Raw genomic sequence first — 25998 nt, forward strand, 5'->3', positions numbered from 1 at the left:
GTATAGGTGGTGGTTCAATCCATTTGTGGATGCAGGGGCTTTGGTGTCTTTCATTCAACATATTTGAACAATTATAACACCCTGTTCTCACGTACTATACTTATATGTGCAAAACAGGCCTTTAACAGAAAGTTGAACGATTATTAAACAAAAAAAGTAAACAAAAAAAGATGCTATTGGACATTGCCTTTTAAAACGACCAATGATCAGATGTCCATCAACAAGATGAACAGCGGTTTAACGAGTCCAAGTTACTTGGATTTTGACCCAAGCTAACTATTCGTTTTTTTCTGAAGACAACCTGCAAATGCAGCTCCTAAAATGCAAGATCTAAATAAGAAGCCAAACATCTTGTTGTCCATGCTCCAACATATGAATGTACAAACGTGCCTGTACTATGTTGCCGCATTGTTGCAAACCAATAAACCTGGTCATTAGTCAAACAGGGGATCTATTTTTTCTGCATTACCACAACCTTAAGCTGACCCTTTTTTAACATGAACCCAAACGATAGATTAACCCTTGACACTCCTCATATGACTGTCACTTGATATTCAGTTCAGTATCAGCATGGGATTGTGCATGACAAGTGTGACCTATACAAGGTAGTCAAAAGGTCCACATCCCACTAGGCATCCTTCTGGAAGCTGGGTGACTTTTGGGTGACAGAGCATAACCTTTCACCATGTTGGAAATATCTTTGAGGGAAATATTTCAGTCCCACTGGTGCCGTTTTATTATATTTGGTAACAGGCATATTAAAACTACTCAATATACTTTATCTTGCACATTACTGTTTTAAGACATAAACAGCAGGCAAGAGTATAAACATTCACCCTGGAGACGCTACGCTTTGATTTGTGAAAGTAGCCCTCAGTCAAGCAACCCTGACACTTCTCAGAAAATTAGAAAAAGAAAAACTCACGGAAAATCGTGGATGAGAACAAGAATGAGCCCTTGTTTGAAACGTGGTTAAGTTCCATCTTTCCCATGACAATGTTAATGCAGTTTCCATGAATGAGGCAGGTTAAAAGGATTGGAAAGGCCTGCTTGGTCGGTAAAAGAGACATTTGCTGAAGGATAAGAATGCAGAAGGTGAGCTGTAACTCTTTGAAATATTGGGAGCTCCTCACACATCTGGAAGGCTATCGACAGTGATGGAAAACAGACTGGAGAGCGGGTGCATTTGGGAGCAATGCATCGAGGAAAATGGAATTTTCCTCTCTCCCTTCCACAAGACGACTGACCTTTGCCCTCTGTGTGGCTCTGTCCTCCTATTTCTCCATTAGTACATGGAGACAGACAGGCACAACACACGTACACACAAAGACATTTGCAATTTCTCTCTAAAGCTGCCAGTCCTGATACACACACAGGCGCTCACTGTCCAACAGTCAATATTTTCTGAGGGATGGCCTCCCTCGAGAACTAGCAGGCAATCCAAGGGGAGCCCCTGCAATGAAAGGGCCCGTGATTGCATTCGACCGTAGCCCTTACAAAGATGTCGTACATCAAATGCCAACAGATAAAAAGCCATCCGAGAAGAGTTAATCAGCAGAGTAGCTGTCATGGCCACGACGCAATTTGTCTCAATATCATGAAAAGAAGATAGGATCTTTAAAAAGGAAAAAGCACCAATATATAAATAAATACATAGCCAAATACATAGCCAAATACATAGCCAAATACATAGCCGCTTTTCGGTGTCATGTAGTGCTCAAGGTGATGTTATCTCAGACTACTCCATGGCTGCCAGAGCTGTTTTTATCTTACCATTTGCCAATACTGCCTGACCTTGAGGCTGAGATAGGTTTGTGCGTGTACTGCTTGTGTACACTTGTATGTTTCAATGCTTGAGTTCCCCTCTCCTCTCATGCTGATACAGTTGGGAGTGAGCCTGACTCAGAGTGGAAATGCCTGGATGAGAGGCTGTTTAAGCATTTTGCATACTTGTCACCTCATACCTGGTGGGATACGCTTGTGTGATTCTTGTGGAGTGGCACGATGGGTGAGAAGGAGGCTTAATCACGATAGCTGTTAACCCCGTTTCTGACCTCTTGTACCAGCTACCACATTTCAATCAAGTTAATTTGTGGGCCCCACCAATGCCAGTGAAACATGAAAAAAAGATCAATGGAGGAAGAAGGTATTTAACCCCAGCAAGAGGCTTGCCAAATACTCCAAAATGCACACAGAGCCACTTGAAAGACTTTCGCTTGAAAGACTTTTTCAGGGATTATCACGGGTGGAGACTATTGAACAACCTTGTAATCTAATCATGTAGTTATGGTAGGGATTGTGAATAATGGGCATTCAAATGTCATGGAATAATGGGATCTCGACATTTTGTATCACATTCATTATGTTATACATACGAGTATAGGGTGGCTATATCTGCTTATCTTGACAAGTTACCATTTCGAAAAGCTCTTGCAATAACAAAATACCAAAAATGCTATATTTAGAAATATTTATGTACCGGTACAAATAATTAACTCTTTTATTCCCTCTTTTTTCTTGAAACTATTTAGGCAATAACAACAGTTAACATGATGGCGTTATGGTACGCCTCCTTGCATACAGTGCCGTTTACAATTGGTATGCAATCCACATTCTAACCTTTATTCCGCTCTCTTTGGAGCAGTCCATCTACCTTGGCAGTGGACAGGCTTGATTATGTTCAAGGCTGAGACATCCCGGGGGTAAAATTCTTCATCTCCTCCTGGAAATCTAGACGGTTGTTACTTTGCTCACAGGACACGTCGACTCAGACCGTCACAGTCAATTGTGACAGCATGCATTGACACAAGCGTCTGTCACCGTCCATTTACCTGTACAATGAAGGCAGGACACAGTACAAATGTAAATATTTGACTTATCTATGTAGTTATGACCATACACACATAGGCCATAAAGTATGCCTTATGTCTCATGCTCTTTTGGGTTACAGTGAGCTGAATACATGAGTACACACTTGGATTACAGGCATCAATTGTTTTCATGATTGAGTATCCTACAGACTTATCAATCGATTAATCAAACAATTATGTTTTGCTTTCTTAAGGAGCAATAGTAAATACACAGAAGAGAAAATAAGGCTACTAATGGGTTTTACTTTTTCAGGAAAATCCACATTATTATTACGTAAATTGCATAGAATAATATTACGTGAAAAAAATAAGCCCATTTTCTGCTTTTAGGTGCTACATGTTGCATTAATGGTCTAAATGATCAAAACTAACTTTTTTCAAACCTTCTTCCCAGAACAAACCCAAAAAGTAAGTCCATTCAAAAGTCAAAGCAGTCAAAAATGTTAAATGTTGTCCTTTTATGTCTGTTAATGCACATTAAATAAATGATATGATTTTAATGATAAAAAAAAGATCAACTTCAACTGATATAGATGCTGGCTTTGAAGCCTGTGTGTAAATGTTAGCATGTTACATGTCCTGTTGTGTGTCATATTGCACTGTATTTCTATTTCCTGCAAGTTACATTGTTGTCTCTCTGCACAGGGGCCACTAAGCCAAATATATTTTAAATTATAATATATGATTTATTATTTCGGATTTTTCTCACTCATATCCATCCCATCGCAGATCCCAAAGGTGCTGTGTCCTTGGGATATCAAAGTTTCGTCGAGCTGTTCTTCAGACATCTGCTAATCGCCTCATCATGAAAGCGTTGAGGTTCATTCCCTCGCGTTGCCGTGCCAAGAACGACTGGCAGGCGCAAAGAAACCTTTCTCTCTGCCACCAAGGTTAGGTGAATCACAACGTTGAGTTACTGAGACACGACAGAGCAGACAGCCAGGGAATGAAAACAGGAAAGGCAGGCTTCAGTCACGTCTGACTGTATATTTGCTTTCTTTTTTCATGGCACTATTGACTTCAATTTTTTCTAGAAATCCTAGCCAAATATTTTTGCTTCTGCAATTTTCCCTAAGGTGTTCCCTTTCTCTGTCTTTTTATAGTTGTTCTCATTGTGATTCTCAAAACACTCGCAAAACAAAAACAACGCTCCTCTTCCCGCTCAACCTTCCTTCCCCCGTCTCTTTCTTACACTTGACTAAAAAGAGGTGAACTAATGCTGTGTCTGCATTATTAATCATCAGACAACAAGGTGCTGCAGAATTCCAAACGAAGGTCAAACAGGAGTATTGGCCAGCACAGAAATCACACTCAGCTGCCCTCTTTTTTTGAGGAGAGACGCAGAGAAAAGATGGAGGGAGGATGGACAAAATATCTCCACTACCGGGCAATACTGCCGTAAAATCTTTGAGATCACAACACAGAAATCTTGCTACTTTGCTGTGGTTGAAAGGAGCAAAAGTTCACATTTTCATCAAACATCATTCACACGTCATTCACACGTGTGCAAGCATCTTTCAAAATGACTGCGGCAGTTTTAAGAGGACCACAGCTAACAAAGATATATTTATTATTTACTAAGATATATAATGATTTCAGGGCAGAGCCAACAGTGATAGAGGACATCAGCATCATGACCTACTGTATAGATTATCTGTGTTGTCTTTGAGGGCCAAAGACATTTGCATTCAAGAAAACTAGCCAATGTTCTTTCCTGGATTGATTTTACAATGTCTGTAGGGGCCTGAAATTCCTACAACATCAACTATTTCGCATACAATATAAACAGGTCCAGGGGTCATGTAATACTTAAGGTCTATGGGAGGACTGACTGGAAAAGTAGAAGCTGACGTGGACATTTTCCATACTCTCCATTTATCCATACAACAAGAGGATTTCAACATAAAAACTCAAATGAAAGCATTATTAAGAAAAAGAGGAAAGTGACAGAGTGAGGAACAAAATGTGTTTCTTTACGACACAAACCTTCGTTGCTACAAAAGATTAAATGTTAATGATGGCGTATCTGGGTTAGTTATTCAAGAGGGAATTGTGGGCAGGCTAATTGTGCTGTTAAATATTGCCCAAAAAACCACATCATCTGGTTTTCAAACTGGTTTAAAACAAATGTATATTCCTTTTATATTAATGCAAATATAACAATGCAGGAAATACAAATGATATCTTATTTTACAGCTGACAATTCTTTTTGTATTAGTCATAGTAAAAGTGCCAACTGCAAAAGATAATACAAAGCAAGAAGTTTTAGACCCGTTGTTTTTTTTACATGTCTGTGAAATACAGACACTGGTCATCTCCCTTATCACATGTCAGAAGAAGGTGTGGTATGGAGTCAGGTATGTGGTCTAGAAGCTCTTACCAAATACATAAAGCTAGCATAAACTATGAATTTTATCTTGCCCCCCATCCCCATGTAAACTCTACTGGGAAAAATGTACCAATAGTCTAATTTGTCTCAAAGTAAAGCTCAAATGCTGTGGACTCGCCAATTTTGCTTACATGAAATCCTGGTATGGTATGTGATAACAAAACCAATACAAATCAATGAGCAATTTAGATTGTTTCCTAAACAGCAGTGATCTCTGTCCAGATAAATCTGATCTCATGAGTATGAGAACCTACATATCAGCTTTTACTTTAATTAAATGATTCCTAAAACAGAACGCGCTGCCCTTTTGGAGCTTTAAGAAAACGTACAGTGTATCCACCATCTGTGGAATAAATAAGCAAGAGCCACAGTCAGTGTCAGGAGACGTATGGGCTGTAGGATATGCTGGGGACTCCCCAAGGGGTCTCTGTCCTGGCAATAGGCTACAGCATTTCTGTTGGAAATCAAGGCTGAGACACGAGCCATCAATCAGGCCTCAACTCACACTACATGAGGCAGAGAGAGGGAAAAACCTGGGATGATTAATGTGCCTTCTGTGTGGTCACTCTCTTTCTCCAGCACATACACACAAGCAGAGGCTCAGATGTGTACTCTCACACAGACATTGACATTTACACGTACACCAACCTACGCAGTTGTTTGCACATGAGCAGAAGTAAGCACATGGACACACATACCAGAGGATAGTAGATGAAAATTGCCCAAGCTCAACTCCTTTTCTTGTCTAACCTCAGTGTGAATGGAGGAATATTGACTAAAGAAAGAGACAGACATATTTTATTAATAAACGCCCCTGCTGAGCCAACAGAAAGCCTCACAGCACGATGAGCACACACTGCCATCTGAAAACACTCGACTCACAATAACTTCCATCACCACAGCTAACCATAACTCATCAGCAGGTGTTCTCACTTACTGGGTAGGAACATGAACAAGTACAGGGCTTTTAAAATGGTTGTTGGAAGTTAATTGATAAATTGAAAGAAGATTTTAGAAAAACATGATTTACAATCTTCCACAGACAAAAACACAACTCATCTCAAGGTTATTTATAAGGGATCAACAAAAGAATTAAGAGAAAACCAGAAAATCAGATCTTGTAATATCAATCAATATTGTGATGCAGGATTTCAGATCATTTACACCACTTTTCTCCACTCTCCCACAATTCCTCTACTTCCATTTTACATTTGTGAAGGTCCAGGCACCTGTGATTATTGCTTAATGGTCCTTTTTCAAGCTTTTCTATTCTGTACAACTGCATGAATACAATGGGGGTCTGTTCCATTGTGCAAGAACAGGGTAGTTTGGACATTAAAAGCTCCACACTCAAGTGGATTCAGTTTTGTCTGGCCACAAAGGATGCTGGCGAGCTCATAAGCCACACATTAATATAACCACAGATCAATGAGGCTGTGAGCAGTCTGAAGGTATTGCTGATGTATTGGTTGGATTTACGGGGCTGCAGAGATTTATACTGGTGAGCGCTGACTGGAAGACCTCTAAAGCTCTGGTAGTGCTAACTAGCAGGAACAATTTATGGAACACTGAAAGACATAGCGTGGATTAAAGGCTTTCATTTTAGACATAAATTCACCAGAATTGATTTATCACAGAAGGGATGATCACTAAAATGGTATTGGACCTGTCTTACGTTATTGTAATTACTTATTTCTGCAAATGTTTTAATCTGAAATCAACAATGAAAACAAAAAGACAACGGACAATATAAGAAAAATGTTTAATGGGACACGCTATGTTTGAATGATGTCATGGAAAATGCCTCACAAAGGAAACTGTTGAATTAGAGTTAATTAAATGTATTAACCAATGTTATAAGTCTACAGTGTGGAGGAGATTATTTGTTATTTTTCATTCATGCTTTATTGATGCGGAACATCGCATCATCTGTGTAACAGAATCTAAATAAAATAAATGAAACCCATTCTATTTACAACTAATTATTTTTGTCTAACTGTGATATATTGTTTTAATGCTGCTTTTAATGCAATGTTTATTCCTGACATTTATGCAGAAGAGTCACCCATATGCGTGATGTTTTGACTTGATTTGTAGGACTGAATTGTTGATTATATTTGCTGGTTTGGTTTAGAGATATTGTTAAGATAACCTTGAAACTCCATCAGAATCAATACAAATCATAAAGACTGCATTATAAGGCTCTCATGATTAAAAGCCTGTTAAAACAAGATTCCATTTTGTGAGTAATTTAATAAAAACAAACTATTGATCACATTTACAAAACCTGTGCATAAGACATTTACTTTTGCATAAAGAATAATGTTATTTTAAGACTAAATGTCAAATGTAATGACTTCCCTTTTGTTTCCATACTTGGTGCTAAGTACTTTTTATGTTTTATGCAAACCACTTTACAGAGATCATCTGTCAATCAAATAATGAAAGTTCTACTTTGACATATTCTCCTTTGGATTTGCTCTACTTCCTTTGTCAGCCAGAGTTAATATTTATCTAAAGGAAACTGTCTAAAATTGTTACTTCCAGCAAACTGAAGGTTGGGGAGTGGTTTGAACAGGCATTGAGTTTGACATATCTGAACGGGTAATAAAAAAATATCCAGTGGTACCCGAGCTGGAGTGGTTTTAAGGACCGTTCTGTCTGTTACTCTGTCCCGTTGTGGGCGGGGCTCCGCTGGCCCCGGGCCCTGGACTATCAATCAGGCTGATGTATAGGTCCACAGGGTACAAATGAAACCTGTCACAACAAGGGTAATGATGTCAGAGTCACTATAGCTCACTGTTGGGGAGCAGAGGAAGGGAGACGAGGTGAGACGAAGATGTGGGATGGGGAAGAGAACAGGATTTAGGAGTGAGAACTGATCAGATCAGGGAGGAAGGTACAGTAGGAGAGACACTGGAGGACAGCGAGGTAAAGAATAGGAAGACCAATAAGGAAGAAAATAAGAGATGGATTTGGATTAGTGGAGATAGAAAACGTGGTAACAAAACAACTTTATTCAAACATTCACCATAAAAAAGTAAATACCCTATTAACTCCTCATCTACTTTCCATCCCATTCCTCCCTCGAGAGACATAAAAGTACTGGACCTAAAGAAATTGAGAACATAAAAAAGAAAAGGACAAAGAGTAACTTGGTCATTCTTTAAAGTTATTCACATTCACCATTCTATCTTCTAACCAAACCAACTGTGGTAGAAGTGTTTACATTGATCCTAGCAGCTCTCTCTCTCTCTCTCTCTCTCTCTCTCTGATACCTTGTGTCGCTGTCTCTCTTTTATTCTCTCTCTCTGTCCTCATCCTCCATTATCATTGACATCATCCTTTCTGTCGTGCTCTCTCCGCCGTCCCATCCCACCCGCAGCACACACACATACATACACATACACCCAGACGCTGCCTGCATCCTCCCTGCCTTCTCCTTTATGGCAATCTCTCTCCATCCAAGATGTGGCCACTAATGGATTGAAAGTCTTGGGGAAGAAGCAACAGTCATTTAAAGATTAATGTCAGGCCTGGTATTCTGAAGGGCAGCGAGCCCAGCCTCTGTGTGTGTGCCTGTGTAAGTGAGTTCACGTGTAAGAGTGTGTGTGTGTGTGTGTGTGTGTGTGTGTGTGTGTGTGTGTGTGTGTGTGTGTGTGTGTGTCCAGTGGGCGACATGCACATGTCATCTCTGCAAAGATGCCCTCTTCATTATCAGCCATTAGGCACAGACTCAGAGAGTGAGGAAGCAAGAGAGGGTTAGCTGGCTGGCCCGTACAAGCACATATCATAGCCTGTCACTTTCTTCTCTATGCCCACAGCCATTAAAACCAAGGACTTTCATCAATTAGCATAGCTCACTTGCTCATAAGTATGAATATGTTCTTCACTGTCTTTGAAATTAGTCTCTTCCTTGCAACAAATGTCAGCCTGTGATTTAATCCTCTACTGAGACTTAAAGATACACTAGATATTAGTTGTGATCATTTATCCGGCTTTAGTTGGGGCAGTTGAGTATTTATGCCAAAACCGTCAAAGATCATGCTCCTGTGCATTCAGCCACAGGCAGAAAACAGGGTTCACAGAGTATCTTCTGGTAAGAAATCTTATAATGTAATGCAGGAAGTGACACACAAGCAATACAAGGGAACTCCAAACCAGAGAGTATAGACAAGCCCTCATCTGTCTCCACCACACCAACCACTAAGAGGGGGGACATTCACATATTCTGAGTTCAGTTATGACTTCATCTTTTCATGAAGCCTCTTTGAGATGAGATACATATCGTCTAAACAGTAAAGTCAATGATCCATTGAAACTATTACAACCAATGACTTGAACATGGATATGTTAAACCTCGTGAGGAACTAACCAGAAATGGTGAACACATTTCCAGTAAAACTACAATTTCTTCCATCTATCTGTTTTATGAACTGCTGGAGCCTATCGCACAATGGGCCAAACGCAAGGTACATCCTAGACAGGTCACCAGTTTCACAGGGCAAAAAAATTAACAGCCAGACAAAGCATTTCATAATTCATAACCACATTTGTCTATATTCAAGTGACAACGACCCGTAGAGGCCTTCATAATCATGACCAGATTCGTATGTTTGGATTGAGCGTAGAAGTAGTTAATATTAAATAACAGTATGAACTGGCAGGGTGGACGTCTCACAACTGGCCCATTATGTTTCATTATTAGAATAGTCAAAACATCCTTGAGCAAGACACCGGACCCTTGGCCGCTAACACTGTTCAAAAATTCAACAGATGAGACAACAAAGCTCTGCTATGCTGCAAGGACAGGATGAGATCCACAATGAATTCCACATCGTTTCAACCTGTACTCTCTATTTTACCGGATCCCTTGATAAAATAATGTAACACTTCAACGCTGAACATAAGTTGAAAACACTAACTTGAAATAATGTTAATCAAAAATGAATTTAATCTCATGTACAGTAGGTGCCGTACAATTGTGCTTAACCTTAACTGTTAAAAACATAGCAGGAAGAGAAACGGCAAATAAGCAACAATTGATTTTGGAATAATAATAAAGCGCTGCATAAAATGCAATCTCTTAGATTTCCACTTCACTCTGAAATGTAGCAGTGAAAGGAGATATACTTTGTGAAGCTATTGTCCCAAAGTGTCTGTAGATGAGTCAATAGCACAGGAGATTATTTATTGTGCCCAAGCAACTGCACATTCCTATTTTCCCTGCAGTGGAAATGGAAGATTGACGTGTAAATTCATGTTCTAATATTGGAAAGTAAACTAAGAAGCAGCTACTGAATAATACACACACACATCCGAAATAATTATAGCCACACAGACCACACAAAGAGCTAAAACGCCATGCACATGCTCGCATAAAAACACAGATCTGTGTGTCAGTATCTAAAGGACAAAGGAACACACATGCATAATCATTGCCCTTCAAGTACACACACCGAGCCCAGTGTTAAATGCCGGCTTTTATGAGCAACTGCCCCTCTAAATTTCTGTGCACATCCTCGCTGCAGAGAAAGACACTTTGAACATCTGTGGTGTGTGTTCCTGTGAAGCGAGCAAATGCAGCAGCTAAATATTTAATGGGCCTGTCTGATGGTCATAATTGCTTTTAAGAACAATAGATGAAAACAAAGGGCATCAGTGAAAAACTGCATCAGAGGTTAAAGCCACAGCTCAGTGTGACAGAACAGACTGCTTAGCGGGAGGGGAGGAAGGGAGGGAGGGAGGGAGGGAGGGGAAAGAAAAGGGAGAGACATTAAAAATACACAACGGGTGACTATCCATTTTAAGTGGGACTGTCCTTTGTACTGTATCCCATGATGACGGGCTGCACTTAAGAGCTATTTTCTGAATGTGACATAAAGTAAGGTATATATACACGTAGAAAGAACTGTATTGTAAATATGCGAAGTTAAGCTATGAAATGTGATTGTAATATTTTTAACGTTTTCAAGGAAAAATGTATTCAACTCATATACTGTATAGTAGATTTTTGGCCAGTTCATATATATATATATATACTGCTGCTGCATATTACCATTGGCGGTACTAACAAAGGTTTCAGAACTGAAAACAACATTTTGCGATTATCCCCAGTGGGACCTATATATTAAATTAATCATTTGTAAAGATTTGTTGGTGACAGGCATACAGTGAATATGTCTGAACCAATTAACCTCAAGGACATTTGGTTTGTGGCACATGAAAAAAAACATACATATGCCATGTATCTGTCTTCTGTCAGTCCTGCTTCGTATCGCAGGGTGAAATATGCCTGCAGTCATGGGTGAGATTCACCAGCTCATCACCAACCTGAAAGGGATACAAATCCCACCGTATGGAGGCAGAGAGGTATGTTTCAGGTAGATATCCTAACAGATCATGTGAACATGTATTACTTTCATTTCCAGCCGAAGGGCCTGAACATGGGAGGCACATTCAGAAGTCTCTGTCAAATAAAACTCTTCATGTGCGGCAGAGGAGAGGAGATATTTCCAGAGCCAAGTACACCTCTGTGATGTCAGATGGATGTTAGGAGCTAAAGCTGGGCAGGTACAGTTGCTACTGGTTTGTAGGCTTTCAGAAAGTCACGCGGCACTGATGTTGCTGAGGCGGTGTAATGTGGTGGGATCCATTGTTAGTTATCTATTAAACATTGTGTAATTATTTTTAATAATTAAAGATGATGTATATAGACTTGTGCATAATTGAAAATATGGTGTTGAGCTTTCATTAATATTGTTGTAAGTCATTTCTAAACCATAACACAATATTTGTAAGTGATTATTATTAGTGACGTTAAACATAATGCGCAAATAATTCAAAGATGTAAGGTTTAATGTAGAAACAAATACTATCAATAAATTATGAGACGCAATTAATGGAATCATTACATGTGTTTCTGCATTTTTAAATGAGTAAATTGTACTTATTATGCACCTTATGAAATATGCTGTTACCAAACATTATCACCATCATCAGTGCCTCGTTTTATCGACAGTAAATAAGGTCACTAAAAATGTACAATTATTTGATACCTAAGATCTTCATTTTAATATTCAACTAATGAAATATGAACATTAAATCACACATTTAATAGTTTTTGTACAAAATGTAAGTTACTCAACATGCATTTTTTCTTGAGAAATGTGCAAGTCTTTAGATAAACTTTAACACTTTTGTTTTCCAAACCGAGACTCTATTGTTCAGTTGAGATCTTCCTTTCATAATTTAGCAAACGTCTAAAACTTTTAAAGTCTGAGCCGGGGAGAGAGCAGCGTAGGGGAGACAAGAGGAAGATGTAAATAACTAGACATGGAGAGAAGAGGAAAGGAGAAACAACACAACAATCAGCGGGGAACGGGATGGTTTTTGATCTGAAGGAGAGGCAGAGAGATAGTTTCAGGAAAGAGAAAGAAAGAGGCAGAGAGAAACAAGCCCAGAGAGCATAGTGGAGTGATTAAAAGTCAAAGACACAGAGAAGGGGGATGACGGACAAGGAACAAGAGGGATAGAATGAACTTAATTGACATGAAACCAGAAAGCTTTTTTCTTTGTGTCAATTAAAACAGCACTTTACAAAGGTACACAGGAGGAGGAAGAGGAGGAAAGGGCAGAGGATGTGGATGTTCGGCGTCTGCCCACCCTGTCCTCCTGCTGTCCGTCTTACTGAGTGTTTTGGAGCTCACAGCCTGGCCACTGGTGCTGCACTGAACTGCTTTCCTTTCCAAACCCTGAAGACTGAAAGGAGTGACCTAGCCTTTTCCGCTAACTCACTGACCCTAAACGAAGGAGGGGAAAAAAAGATGACATGGGAAGAAAACATGCCTCCCATCGCTGGGAAGATTAATCAAACTGATGAACAGGGCAGTTTTGAAAAATCGGCAGTCCTATTTGGGGTTTGTCAAAGGTCTGACTGATTTCTTTGGCGTGAGGTGATGGACAGGAGGCTTCTCCGATTCGGTGTTTCCATTCCAGACAAGCAGGGCAAGCTAAGGGTGATTGAAGGTAGATGCTGTGTACACTTCCTGCTTTTCTGACTCCAGGACTGTTGTAAAGAAAAGGAAAGGGATGGATAGGGAAAGAAAAGAAAGCGTGGGAGGTAAAACAGGTCAGAAGAGTGTTGAAGGAAAGTAAAGTGAGCGGGACAGGGGCAAAAAGTAGGAGAAAGCAGGGAGCAGATGGAGAATAAGAAGAAGATAGGTTCACCTCTCATTAGCTCGCCTGCCACACAGTATGCCACGAAGCAATGCACCTCCCAAGGACATGAATTAAACAGAGAGCCAACTCCCTCAGAGGAAAGCAGCCCTGCCAGCACTTAGCCAGCCCTCATAAACAACCAGCTCACGTGTGTCACTTCCTCTTCACCCAACAAAGCGACAGCAGAAATAAATTACCTTTAAGTAGACCTCGCTCCTCCCTTCCCTCAGCATCCTGTAGCTGTCGGCGCAAACTGATGGACAGCGAAAAGGTAAAAGTCAGGTAGAAGACTTTCGCCCTAAGGTAGTTGTTACAATGGCAGCTGAAAAGAAAATCCCCCTCCCTGTTTAATCCTGCGTCATTGCTTCTTTTAGAATGGTATTTAGCCAGTCAGTCCTTATTGGAGGAGTTTCAAAGAGAAGAGGGATTAGCTTGATTTTCTTACATCGACAAACAACAAGCAAGCAGTGGCCTGACAATAAACATCTGTGACCATAAAATTATCAAAACATGTAAGGGCAAAGAAGAAAGCTACAAGGGAAAACAAATGGAGTGAGGTGTGTAACGAGAATACTTTGGCAAGGTGTTGTGCTTCTTGGCAAGACGTTCTCAAGCTGAAAGCAAAAGCAGGAATGAATCACCAACGAGGACAGTAAGCTGAAGGTGGGCAACATCCTTCTGAGAACACGGCACAATGAAGATGGCCCTGTGTTATATAAAAAGAAATGTCATGCAGAATCTTTCTGGGTGAACAACTAAACACATTATTATTAGAAACTAAATGTTCTCACCCTTCCAGGAACTAGAGCCTTGCTTGTAATGACAGCTAAAGAGAACAAATTGATTTTTCCAAGCATTTTCTCTTGGATAAAGAGTCAGAGTTCAGACATGGTGTCGTGGGAGAGGGGATGGAATGCTAGGTTCTCAGCACTACATCTGTGAAAGGCACCTAATGAAAAGGTTGAGTCACAGCTTATGAAAGGAGATATATGAGTAATACACAAGTACGCTTACATCCCACCCCCTATCCCCTCACTTCCTCCAAACCCCCCGAGCTCCAAAGTATGACCTGAAGTTGCTCCAAAAACTCTCCATCATTCCTCCTACTCCTCCGCCTCCTCATTAGGTCTACTCCTCCACAGCTGTGATACACTCTAGTATTCGCCAAATAAAAAAAGAACAAGAGGCCAGCTATGCAAATTCCTAACATGCCAGTAATGCCACACATCTATCATCAATCATCCTGCTCACTGCTGGACAGGAATCACAAAGGACAGTGCACCTGGATGCATGAGCAGAGGGGCCACCATACACTGATCTAGGGAACCATTCGCTAAGCTTTGGCACCTTTGGATAATGAACTGTCTAGTTGGTGTAAAACAATTCTGCACCACAAAAACGAGAGAATGATTCTGCACCACTACTGTAGTGAGCACCCTGTTAGCGATTGGAGTTTGGCTGCCATTAAAGGCTGCTATTGAGCGGTCCTTTGGTGAAACACAGGTTTGTTAATCAAGCAAAGACAAAACAATTACTAGAATCCTATAATCAATGTTGGTGGACAAACAATAAATCCTCGGTGGCCGCTTCAGACAACGACAAGTGGTGGGAAATGGGCTTCTTCTAATTAAACAGAGACCTGCTGGTATGCTATCGTTAGCTATTAGCTCCGCCGCTACACCGTTTAGCCCATCTGATTAGGCAGTTTGACACATCCAATGTAATAGCCTTGGCAAAGTAAGTACTTTCTTTCCCTTTGTTGTTACTGCATGCTTGCCATTCTGCCACTGCTTCATACTGCTGTTATGAATAAATAGCATTAACAAATGAAATGTCTCTAAAGGGTTACTGTAATGTAGATCAAATAAATGTACTGTACAGGGAAAATAACTAATACTGGATACAGTATGCAAAAGTATACTTAACGAATTATGGAGGTATTTGTACAATCACTATTACTGCATGAGTTAGAAAAGCACATGTAAAAACGGTGACATTTGACTAAAAGCGCCTGTTGTTTCAGCAAATGATTTAAAGAGGTCAAAAGGGTTATATAACCCTTGTGAAATAAGAGTATATCCGCTCAAAATTTGACAGATATAATCACTCAATCTAACCAATGGAAGATTCAATTCCAGTTGTCTTCCGCTGGATTAGAAATCAGGATTCTGAGGGATGTGCGGAAAGCCTAATGTACAAGGAATCGCAACAAAATGAGAAGAGCTTGATGGAGAATGCCGGGGGAATCATTAAAGAAAAATCTGCCTGGATTTAAAGAGCCTGTGACAGCATCCCAACAACTGTTGTGCAATGAAATATTGGGCTACTAGTAATCTCGAACCGTCAGTTTAAAAAAGAAAAAGCGATACCGTTCCATTAAATATCAATAATTTCGAACATCGCGGGGAAATTCCTTCGACTCATTTTGAAGTTTTGGGGGAAGCCGGAAGTGACGTCAATGCGGGAACGCTTCGAGAGCCAAACACGGACAAAGTGTGTTGTCATGCGTAGAAATGGTGAATTACTGAGATTAGGCACGTTAATAACGTTTTAATGAAGTTGACTACAGTATATTCATATTTGTCAGTGCTTTCATGTCAATTCGGCGACATAAACATAAATGATCGTGGTGAAGATGATGATTACATTAGGATTAAAAATCGGGAGTGAGAGCTGCTGAATTTCCTCCCGTGGGATGTGATATAAAAACAAATCGATTATTTTTGTAGTTGTAAACTCAAGTGGATGAAACTACATTTATTAGTGCTTTCATGTCAATTCGGCGAACATATGATACATTAAATGATCGTGAGGATGATGATTAAAAATCGTTTGTTTGAGCCGGTCTGCATTTCCTGATGAGAAAACAAACCGATGCTTTTTGTAGTTGTAGTACACCAACAACATGGATTAAACGTGTGTTTTTTTTTACCACAATGTTGGGGAAATTAATGGATAAAATGCACGGATTATTATTATTATTCCCACTCCGATCGGGACACTAGGTCCACCGTTTCCCCGCAGCGAGGCTCCCCCGTTGATAGTTTACGTGGGCTGGGTGCAGTGGCGGACTGGCCATCGAGACGAATCCCGATGGGCCGGTACCGAAGTGGGCCGGTCGGATAAGTAACTAGCACATCCCCCATAGGCGGCGCGTGAGGCTCAGGTTTGAGAAGGCTAAATAACTTATTTTACCTGACGCTGCCCGCCTCCGGCGTCTATAGAAAAGAGATCAACTCAGTGTGCGGAGTTTAAATCTCTCAAGTCATATTACAGGATAAAGGAAATACAGTTTAAACTGCCATATGCAGAGAAGACGCCGACGTGTCGCACTTATCATTCATATTACATCATCAATCAGATCATCGATCATATAATATCATAATATATCATATATTTCCTTATCTGAGTCAGCTTCTCCAGCCTCATCTGGCCGTGCAACACTCACAGTGTCACAGACTGTATGCAGAAGTATTATTTTAAGCAACACATTATGTTGACGAAACACTCGAGACAAATGTAATTAAAGTCAGATCCACTCGTGTCTTAGACGTGAACGCGCTCTCAGCTGGAGAGAGAACCCCTGGCTTGATTTACCGTGTTGATAACCAGCGTCATAGGACCGCTTAGCGAGATCTTGTTTGTTAGTTTGTTGTTGTTAGTTTGTGTGTTACTCAAACATATCCAGGGTCTGTTGAACTGGCTTCGTAGTAGGCCTACAGGGCACAGGTGGCTAGCAGCGCTAAGGTCAAAGACACAGACATCATTATATTTGTATTTTACCAGGATGCAGTGACACAAATATTTACATATTTACATTTACTATCTACAGCACCCGCCGCCCCTGACATCCCCCACTCCCCCCGTTGACAATTTACTAGCGGTACCGAAGTGGGCCGGTCGAGAGTCCCGGGATGATTTTTAGTCCCATTCCACCACTGGCTACATGACCATATGATCGCCCATATTGACGCACCTCATTCCTAAACTTCTAACAGATACAACATAAACCGATCCTTCAGCCTCATGAGCTCTCAGACACGTTCAAAATTAAACTGTCATCGCTGTCTGAGCTTGCTGCTGTGTGCACCATCGTGCGTTTACATGCAGAAACTGGGATCCTGAACAGTGCAGCTTGAGCGCTGTGCCCGCAATGACGTCACCCATCATTTGGCGGGACTTGAAGAATCCGCGAGAAGATCCAGAAAATTGTCAACATTGAAGGGCAGATTAATGGTTATCAAAGTACAAATATCCAAAATCAGTTCAGTAACGGTTTTCAAGAGGACAATATTTACTCAAATTGATGGGTTTGGATGATGGGGGAAAACCGTGTCACAGGCTCTTTAAGAGAGCAGCGTGTGAGCTGCTAATGGCAGACTATAGGCAAACAGTGATATGTAACTCTGAACGCACAGTTTATAAAACAAAACAAAATATGCCAGGGGGGGATGAAATTATATTGTCCAAATCATATTGATTTCTTATGGCCTTTTGAAACCGGCAGAGTGACTTGCTTTGTAGATGTTATAGGATTTTGTTGTAATGCAAAAGTGGGTGAAGCACAAATAATGGTCAACTAAACATTCAGTTAAGCTGACATGTTACCATCTACACACTTACCAAATGATATAGCAGCCAGAAACCAGTCATGATCAATAGTTGTTCATGACTTGCTTTAAAAAAGGTCCCATTATCCACAGTCTTCCTCCATTACTGCCTCTTTTCCAGTCATCCCTTACTCTCCCTCTCATCTATAATTCCACCTTGCTTCCTCTGATGCTTCCTGACCTCGTCTAGCTAATATCTCCTTTCCAGCCTCCATTTCCTTCTTCACCTACTTACTTACTTCTAGGTTCATACATATGTTCCTTAAATCTCATAACTCTCTGTTTTCTTCCCTTTCTGATTTCCTGCAACTTTCCTTCTCAATTTCACTTCCATCTATTCATTCTGCTCCTTCCTTTCTCGCTGTCACCTCCACTACTTTCTCCTAAACACTCCGCTCTGCAACCCTTAGTTTAATTTACCTGCCCTCCACCTCTACTCCCTCTCCTTCCACACAGCTCTCTCCAAACAGCCCTCAACTTCCATCTACCATTTCGCCTTTTCCACCTTCTGTGTCTTCCTTGCCCTCCTGCAGTTCACAGGTTTCCCAGGGCACATTGTTGCATCCCAACGGAAGCTTGCACAGCATTCTGCCATAAATAATTGAAGAGGCCCCACATGGCCAGGCACGCTCAGTCTAAATGGATTATTCTGGGAGAGATCAATGCCGGCCTGTGAGGGTTTTATTAAGGCCTGCAGATGAAACGAACAAGGCCACCGTCAATGCTCTCCTCTCTCTGTCTTAATTCTGCACCACTCTAGCGTTTCTACCTACACACCTCCTCTTTTGCTTCGTGTGCAATACCCATCCACTCCCGTCAATGACCCCGTCCCGCCACATGAAGACCGTGGCCGACCTCTTACAGTACAGTTCTGAATTAAACATAAATGTCTTTCCAAGACAGTGTATGAATCATTCATTCTTTATGATGCCTTTGACTGTGATGCAGGCTAGTAGTAAACAGGCGAGACAGGGTTTTGTTATTCCTTTGTCGAGACGCATCATCCTCATAGACATCCACCACCTCCAGCATCCGCTCACCAGCATGGCGGGAAACATCCGGCGATACCCACTGGAGTTGACATGGGTAAAAAAAATGAAAAAAGGGGGGAGGGGGTGAAATGCTACCGTGACCTTCAGAGTTATGACCCTCGGGGGCGAGTGGTGGCTGCAGTGGTGAATAACCGTCTGTAAGCTTCTCTCCCTGAGGAGATTTACATCTGCCTCATCCAGTGAGAGCTTTCCTAATTGTCTGCTTACCGGAAAACATCCTGCCAAGCTGGCAAACACAGACAGCTTGTTAGTTATTCAGATCTACCGGCTACACATGGTTAATGAAGACAACGATATCGTACTATTCCAAAACTACGGGCAATTCTACTTTCTAACTCACACCTAACCCAATCCTCATAATTTGCAATGCCACAACAAATAGTATTATTAATGTTGCCTCCAAAGCATGGCAATAAACACAGTAACAAAATCCAGAAAACATAGTTACCAAGTAATTGACTGTAGTTGCAGGACATGGGACTTTTGTTGCATATTTATTTTCATCACCAAAAAGTGCAGCAGCAATGGAGCTGTAGTACAGATCAAAGCATCATTCATTCACATCCTTGGCTTCCTGTTATGTGTAAATGCACATTACAGATCAAGTTCTATAGAGTGAAAATGCATTATTTACATTTACTTAATGTCCTATTTATATAAAAAACACACATTTCAAGCAAAACGTAATTGTTCAGTGTCCATTAAACAATAGGCTACATCTCCTCTTGCTACCTGAATGTACATTTTTTAAAAAGGGAATGAAATGTGTTTCTTTAAGTAGTGGTTTTAGTGTTCATGTGTTTAAGGTCATTTTTGCTGAGGTAAGGTGGCCAAATGCTTTAATTTGCGCCAAAATGTACAATGTTACTCATTGGCGAGATTTAAGCCACATCTAGACAAAATATAAGTAACACTTGTCTTTGGAAAAATGGTGACTTACATTTTCCTGGGATATATTTATCTCTGTTGTCCATTGCGCATTAACGTCCATAGATCCACTTAGAAAAAGAAGAAAAAAGACGCTCCTTGCTGTGTAAATACGGAGCTTGCCTTAAAACGATCGTTCTAAAAGTGTATCTAGTATCAAAGTAGTACGGTGATACATGACTGTACTTCCACATAATATCTCCAAAACAGAACATATATAATTCGGCATCGTCTGAATGCAGCGAATTTTCCGAGGTCTAATCAAATACAGCTTTTAAAGACGAAGGCTCAAGAACTTGCCCTATGACCTCATGGATCTATGTGACTCCATACTTCCTGTGTATATTTCCCAAAGCATTGTGGGTGGATGGAAAACTAGTGATTATCCCTTCATTTAATGAAAAAAACGAAATTGGCATAACAAGAGTGACAAAAAAATAAATTAGTATTAACTCAATATTAACTATGTTCCTTTTGTATACAAATGTTTGTCAACGTTTAAAGGTGCTGGGTGAGTGCAGAGCAACGTGTGTATCATTTTAAAATAGGTTACAGTTTGAATAAATGGGAAATAATGTATTCTTCCCAACAGTTAAGCTCCTTTATTAATATGTTCACTTTTACTGTATATTTTGACTAAATGTGGATAGATTACTAGTTATATGTTTGTTATATTCTCAGGTTGTCTAAACATGTCTATATTATCCTTGAGTAAAGAGCCTTTGAATGTCTTACATGCTGCTTTAACCTGCACAAAGACTCCATCCGTGACTATGATGTGTTCCTCTCACCAATTAAATAAAAAACTGACAAGGTTATGTTTACCCTTAATGTACACACTTTTCTGATTACTGTGAAAACAACATAATCAAACCTTCCACACAAGCTCTGTTACCCCCTGCTACGTCAACCCACTTTGTTTTGATTGTGATTGTGGCTGGCAGACATGAATAGACATTGCTTTATGGAATGGTGTTTTGAAATTAAGCTTAACATATTTGACAGGGAGAGAGAGGCCCTGAGGCTTTTACCCCATCCTTTACATGTGAGTGGTCCTCCTCTCCTTCCTTGGGATAGAGGAAAACTCTTGCATTTCTCCAGGACCGCCCATCTTCTCTTTCCTGACATCTTGGCGTGTTCCAGGAAAATATGTACATATCAAAGCCATTAAAGTGTCAAACTCCACAGTAGGCTTAAAACAGGTCAGAATGTTCATGAAAACTTGTGAATAGTACTTTTTTTGCCCTCATTCGAGCAGTCAAGACTTTCACTAAAGAGCTTATCTCTTAGTCATTTGAAATGACAAGCCAGTGTTAAAAAGATGGACAATTTGTTTCTCTGCTGTTAGAATATTCCAGCTCTTCCAGCATTTGAGGACCATATGTTTCCTGACAAGATTTACTACAATATGGAAACGTTAGACAGAAGGATGAGAGATGCTCTTTCACATTAAACAACCCTTCCTTTATTTAATGATTTACTTAGTTTTCATTACCGTTGTATTGCCAACAATGGGGTTATGATTATAAATGGCAACAATTCACTGGTTTTAGTTATCCAGACTGTTGACATGTATGAACAAAAAAATACTTGTGGATCAAGCAGTGGAGGTAAGGACAAGATGAGATGGGATACTCTGAAATTGACATTGTGCTACTTAGCATTTCAAATTCTGCCACAGGCTGAGGAACAACATGAGAGAAAAAAATAGCCCGCTGTTTATCTGGAGGTGACAACTAACAAGCACTATCCTGGCAATTAGACTGGTGCAGTGCACATGTGCGAAGCTTACCATAAAGTGTGCTTATGATTACATATTTTCTTGTCCCTCTCTCCTTCCAGTCTCCTCCCGCTTTACATTTTGGGTCCCCTTAAACAGCTCCGCCAGCCATCCGCATCTGTTTTCATTTTGACTGCATTAATGACATGGCCACAAGCGTAGGCATGGTGGCTTGTAATGAGACTGCAGATTGTGACTTAAAGCTCATCTTGTAAATATAATAAAAGTGTAATTGCATTTGTAAGTGTTTGTGTTTATCAGGTACCTATCTGTCACTCTCTGCATAATGCAATGTGTGTCAGTCCTATCTCACATGCCTGAATTTTATCTGCCCAGCTGGTGACAGGTGAGTATGATTGAAGTGCATTTCTGCAGCAGAAAACAACGCACGCTTGGGCATGCCATCCAATCACCCATCTCATACAAAGAGGCTGGTTGATTGATGTCAAGTTGAGACGTGTACACAGTAGAAAATTAACCTGCCACGCCTCCATTACTAAGAGCTATGTTACTAAAAGGTGACCTATGAAGCTCTCTAGAAATTAAAAAGGCTCCTAAATGAAGGTTTGTGTTTCTAACATGTTTAATTTCTCTGATAAGAACGAAAGGTAAGGGAGAAAAAGCTCATGTCACAAATAAATACTTGGGTGGAAGATTTCACATTGTACATCATCTATCTTACTCAGCTTCACAACAGGGTTTCCTTTCATGAGCACTTTTATCATGGTGTTTGATGAACTTTTTGTCCATAGACATATATTTCATGGTTGTTCTCCATTATTTTTAATGCCTTCAAATCCATACTGGTTCTTGTAAGATCGTATAAGACCCTACAACGAACCATCACTTTTTACAGTGTGTGGCCTGGATGTCCAACATGGGTATTTGATTGCTCCATGAGCAAAAGCTGGGTGAGGAGACGCTTCATAAAGTGTGTCCAGCCCATTAAGTCTGAGGGAGACTCCAGTAAGAGCTTTTCTTCCGCAGGCCTGCCCTTTAAGACAGCAGAGAGCGAACGCCTCTCTAGTGATCATTGGGTGGCACCAGATCTTAATATCAAGAGGCAGACTGGAGCATACATGTTGGTGCTGAAGTGGGATACAAATTATAATTTAAAACATCATATTAAAATCTTACAAATAGAAGCCTTAAATTCAACGGGTGTTATCATAAAAATGTGTGACATTACAAAGACAGTGCATGCAAATTGGTGTGTGTGTCTTTGTGTTACACTATACACCAACTGACGCATTACATAATTTGTTTCATCACTGTGGTTCAGCTCCTATATTCTAATGCCTTTTTGCATGAGGCCAAACTGTCTACTGTTTTTTTTTAAAAAGAATGTGCATGAAATATGGAAAGGCAAAATTCAGTGAGCATGATTGGTTGCCAGAATAAATCTGTGGTAGCATAAATCTGAATATAATTCCGAAAGGACTGAAGACTATTTTCAGAGAGGTTGGGTGCAAGTGAGGGGTGTGTGCTCCCTCACATACAAATCCAGGGGAGGATTTTACCTGCCTTGCTCATGTGCTCATGCATATTCTGGTTTGTGTGTGTGTGTGTGTGTGTGTGTGTGTGTGTGTGTGTGTGTGTGTGTGTGTGTGTGTGTGTGTGTGTGTGTGTGTGTGTGTGTGTGTGTGTGCGTGTGCGTGTGCGGGGGGGGGTCGTCAGTCCAAATGTTCTACGTGACGGAACATAACAGGGAATTGTAACACACAGCAACATAATACATTTGATTACATTACATTGTACAGCAAGCCCGTAAGCCATTTCCAGGAACCATAAAAAAAGCTATAACTAAGTTACCACGGGTACAAAGAAAAATGAATAAAGCCATTTTCTTTTCACAACCAGGGCGCTGGCGAGATATTGTTCTCTCCTCTGGCTTTTATGAGCTAGACTCGAGATGCGCTCATTTCGATCGAAGCAGGAGACGGCACAAGATGGAAAATGCACAACTTCAGAACCAATTAACTCGATTGTTTTGTGGCAAACGTTAAACACGTATCTGAAAATGAAATGCTCATTCGGTTTCAGAAATCTTCTCTAATGCAAACAAAGATAAGTGTCTGCATTGATTTAAACAATTCTCTCCCATTCCTCGTAAATCTTCTTCATCATGTCAATGGAGCTGCATTAAGTGACAGCAGATACGTGTGTAATTCCGAGGTTACCGGGTAAACGAAAAGAAAGACAGCAAAGGCAGTTTTAAAAAAAATAAATACACATTTAAAAGTTTGAAACTGAGACTTTTTTTTCTGAGATCCTCACTGGACATAAACATCTGCAACAATTTCACACAACATTGTTTTAATTCAAATCGGAGCGTCCAGCATTCAACAAGGGCATCCCTTGTAAAAAGTCAGTGTCACTGCTGTGCTGACTCCACCTCGGTGTAGCTGTGGAGAGCTCGAGCTGCGCACCTCGAAATAAGCCCAACTCATTTACACGCCATTGGATCAACGTGGTGCGCAGAGGAAAATCCGGTACAAGGGTGTAGAGCAACACTACAGTACTCTCGAAAGTCCAACATGTGTACCTTTAGATTAACATTACAAACAACCGGTCCACAAAAAGAGAGAAAGAGAGAGAGAGAGAGAGAGAGAGAGAGAGAGAGAGAGAGAGAGAGAGAGAGAGAGAGAGAGAAAGAGGGAGCTATCACAAATTGCATTTCCGATTGATGCCTGCAAGCCTGAATGTCTCTTGATCTACTGGCATGTCCGTATGAGTGGTTTTAAATGTAAAGCGCCTCACCCCCCTGTGGAGATGCACTTGTTTGATGGAGCACCCCCCCCCCCCCCCCCTTAAACCCCCTGCATACACTCTCTCTCACACACACACCTCCGCCCGAAAAAAAGATGATTCAGAAATATGCGTTTGGCTCCAGATCTATGGCATATACAAGTGCATTAAGAGACATTTTTGAGAATCTTCCCCCGGCTATCTGCTACAGTACCATCCGGGTTTCTTTTATTTGGCAGATTACGAATGTAATTAACTCTCAGTGGGGGAATGAAAGGGAAGTCGTGCCTGTTACGGCCGTCGTTCAGAATGATGGATATCCTTCGTGCAGCAGAAACGCTCCGCTCACAGCAGCAGCAGCAGCTATGCGGTGGCTGAGCCGGGTCTCCCGCTGAGTCCGGGACTACACCGAGCATCTCTCTCCATCGCACAGCTCTGTTGCAGCTTAAAAAGCTTATTTGCAGTATTTTGAAATGATGCTCCTCTTTGGGCACTTGCCTCTGTGCTGGTGATAAAACCGTAGAATAACGCACAGCTCGCGCGCTCCCACACCAAATGCCCACATGACTATTGTGTTCAAGCGGTTAAAACATGAAAAAGCCGTAATTTAAATGGCAGATTTTGTATTAGAAATATCGGGTAGACAAAAGTGACCGAATAGAGTCAGTAAAAAGACACAGCGAAGTGTACCATACCTTTTTTCAGCCTCGGAGTTCCTCTTTCTTTCTTCTCTGCTTATAAACCCTCACATCTTCATCATTAAAACAACAATAATTCCCGGGTTTTGTTAAGTGTGTGAGTTCCTGCGGCAGGTCCAGTGAGGAGCGGTTCAAGGGTTCCTCTGCTGGGTTAAATGATGTTTTTAATATCCACCCCAAGAGCGCAGGTTGCTCAGGACGCGTCTGGGTACGGCAGGAGGAGTCGCTCCCTCAGCAGCAGCCACCGTGCGCATTTGGAGAAACAAGTGCTGTGTCCGCGCAGGGAAGCTGAGGGAATGATGTCATGCGTCCGGCCCTCCCTTTCCAGCCACCTCAACTCACGGCTTTCTCCATATTCTCTCCCCCCTCATCTCATATAGCCTACCCTTCTTTCTTTGACAGAAAAAAAGACAATAAAAGATACATTTAGTCAAGCACTGCATTTAAATCTTGTTTTGAAATGTTAAAATTATTCTAACATTTTATTGAATGTTTCCAGAATTGAAATAAAAATGTGTTACTTTATCATCATATTCTGAGATTTGTTTTTGGAACACTTTTTTCATACGTTTATGAGGTTTGAAGCTGAAATACAGGGCTGCGCCTCTTGATTTTGCAGATATGTTTTACAGAGCTTCACTTGACGTGATGAAGTCACGCCGCCCCCCCCCCCCCCCACGCCTCAGTGAAAGTATCGTCCAGTA

The 25998-nt window shown here is 40.8% G+C and overlaps 1 protein-coding gene across 11 annotated transcripts in view; it reads right to left on the reverse strand.

Moving 5' to 3' along the window:
• Positions 1 to 25525, reverse strand: part of ptprsa (protein tyrosine phosphatase receptor type Sa) — a 262747-nt gene extending 237222 nt beyond the window's left edge. For all 11 annotated transcript variants that reach the window (XM_071202900.1, XM_071202899.1, XM_071202896.1 and 8 more), the window contains exon 1: positions 25292 to 25525. The gene's annotated coding sequence lies outside the window, so the exon portion shown is untranslated. The remainder of the gene's footprint in view (positions 1 to 25291) is intronic.
• Between the last annotated feature and the right edge of the window lie 473 nt (positions 25526 to 25998).

Source organism: Pseudochaenichthys georgianus, chromosome 4, assembly GCF_902827115.2.
Source record: "Pseudochaenichthys georgianus chromosome 4, fPseGeo1.2, whole genome shotgun sequence".
Classification (NCBI taxonomy): Eukaryota; Metazoa; Chordata; class Actinopteri; order Perciformes; family Channichthyidae; genus Pseudochaenichthys; species Pseudochaenichthys georgianus.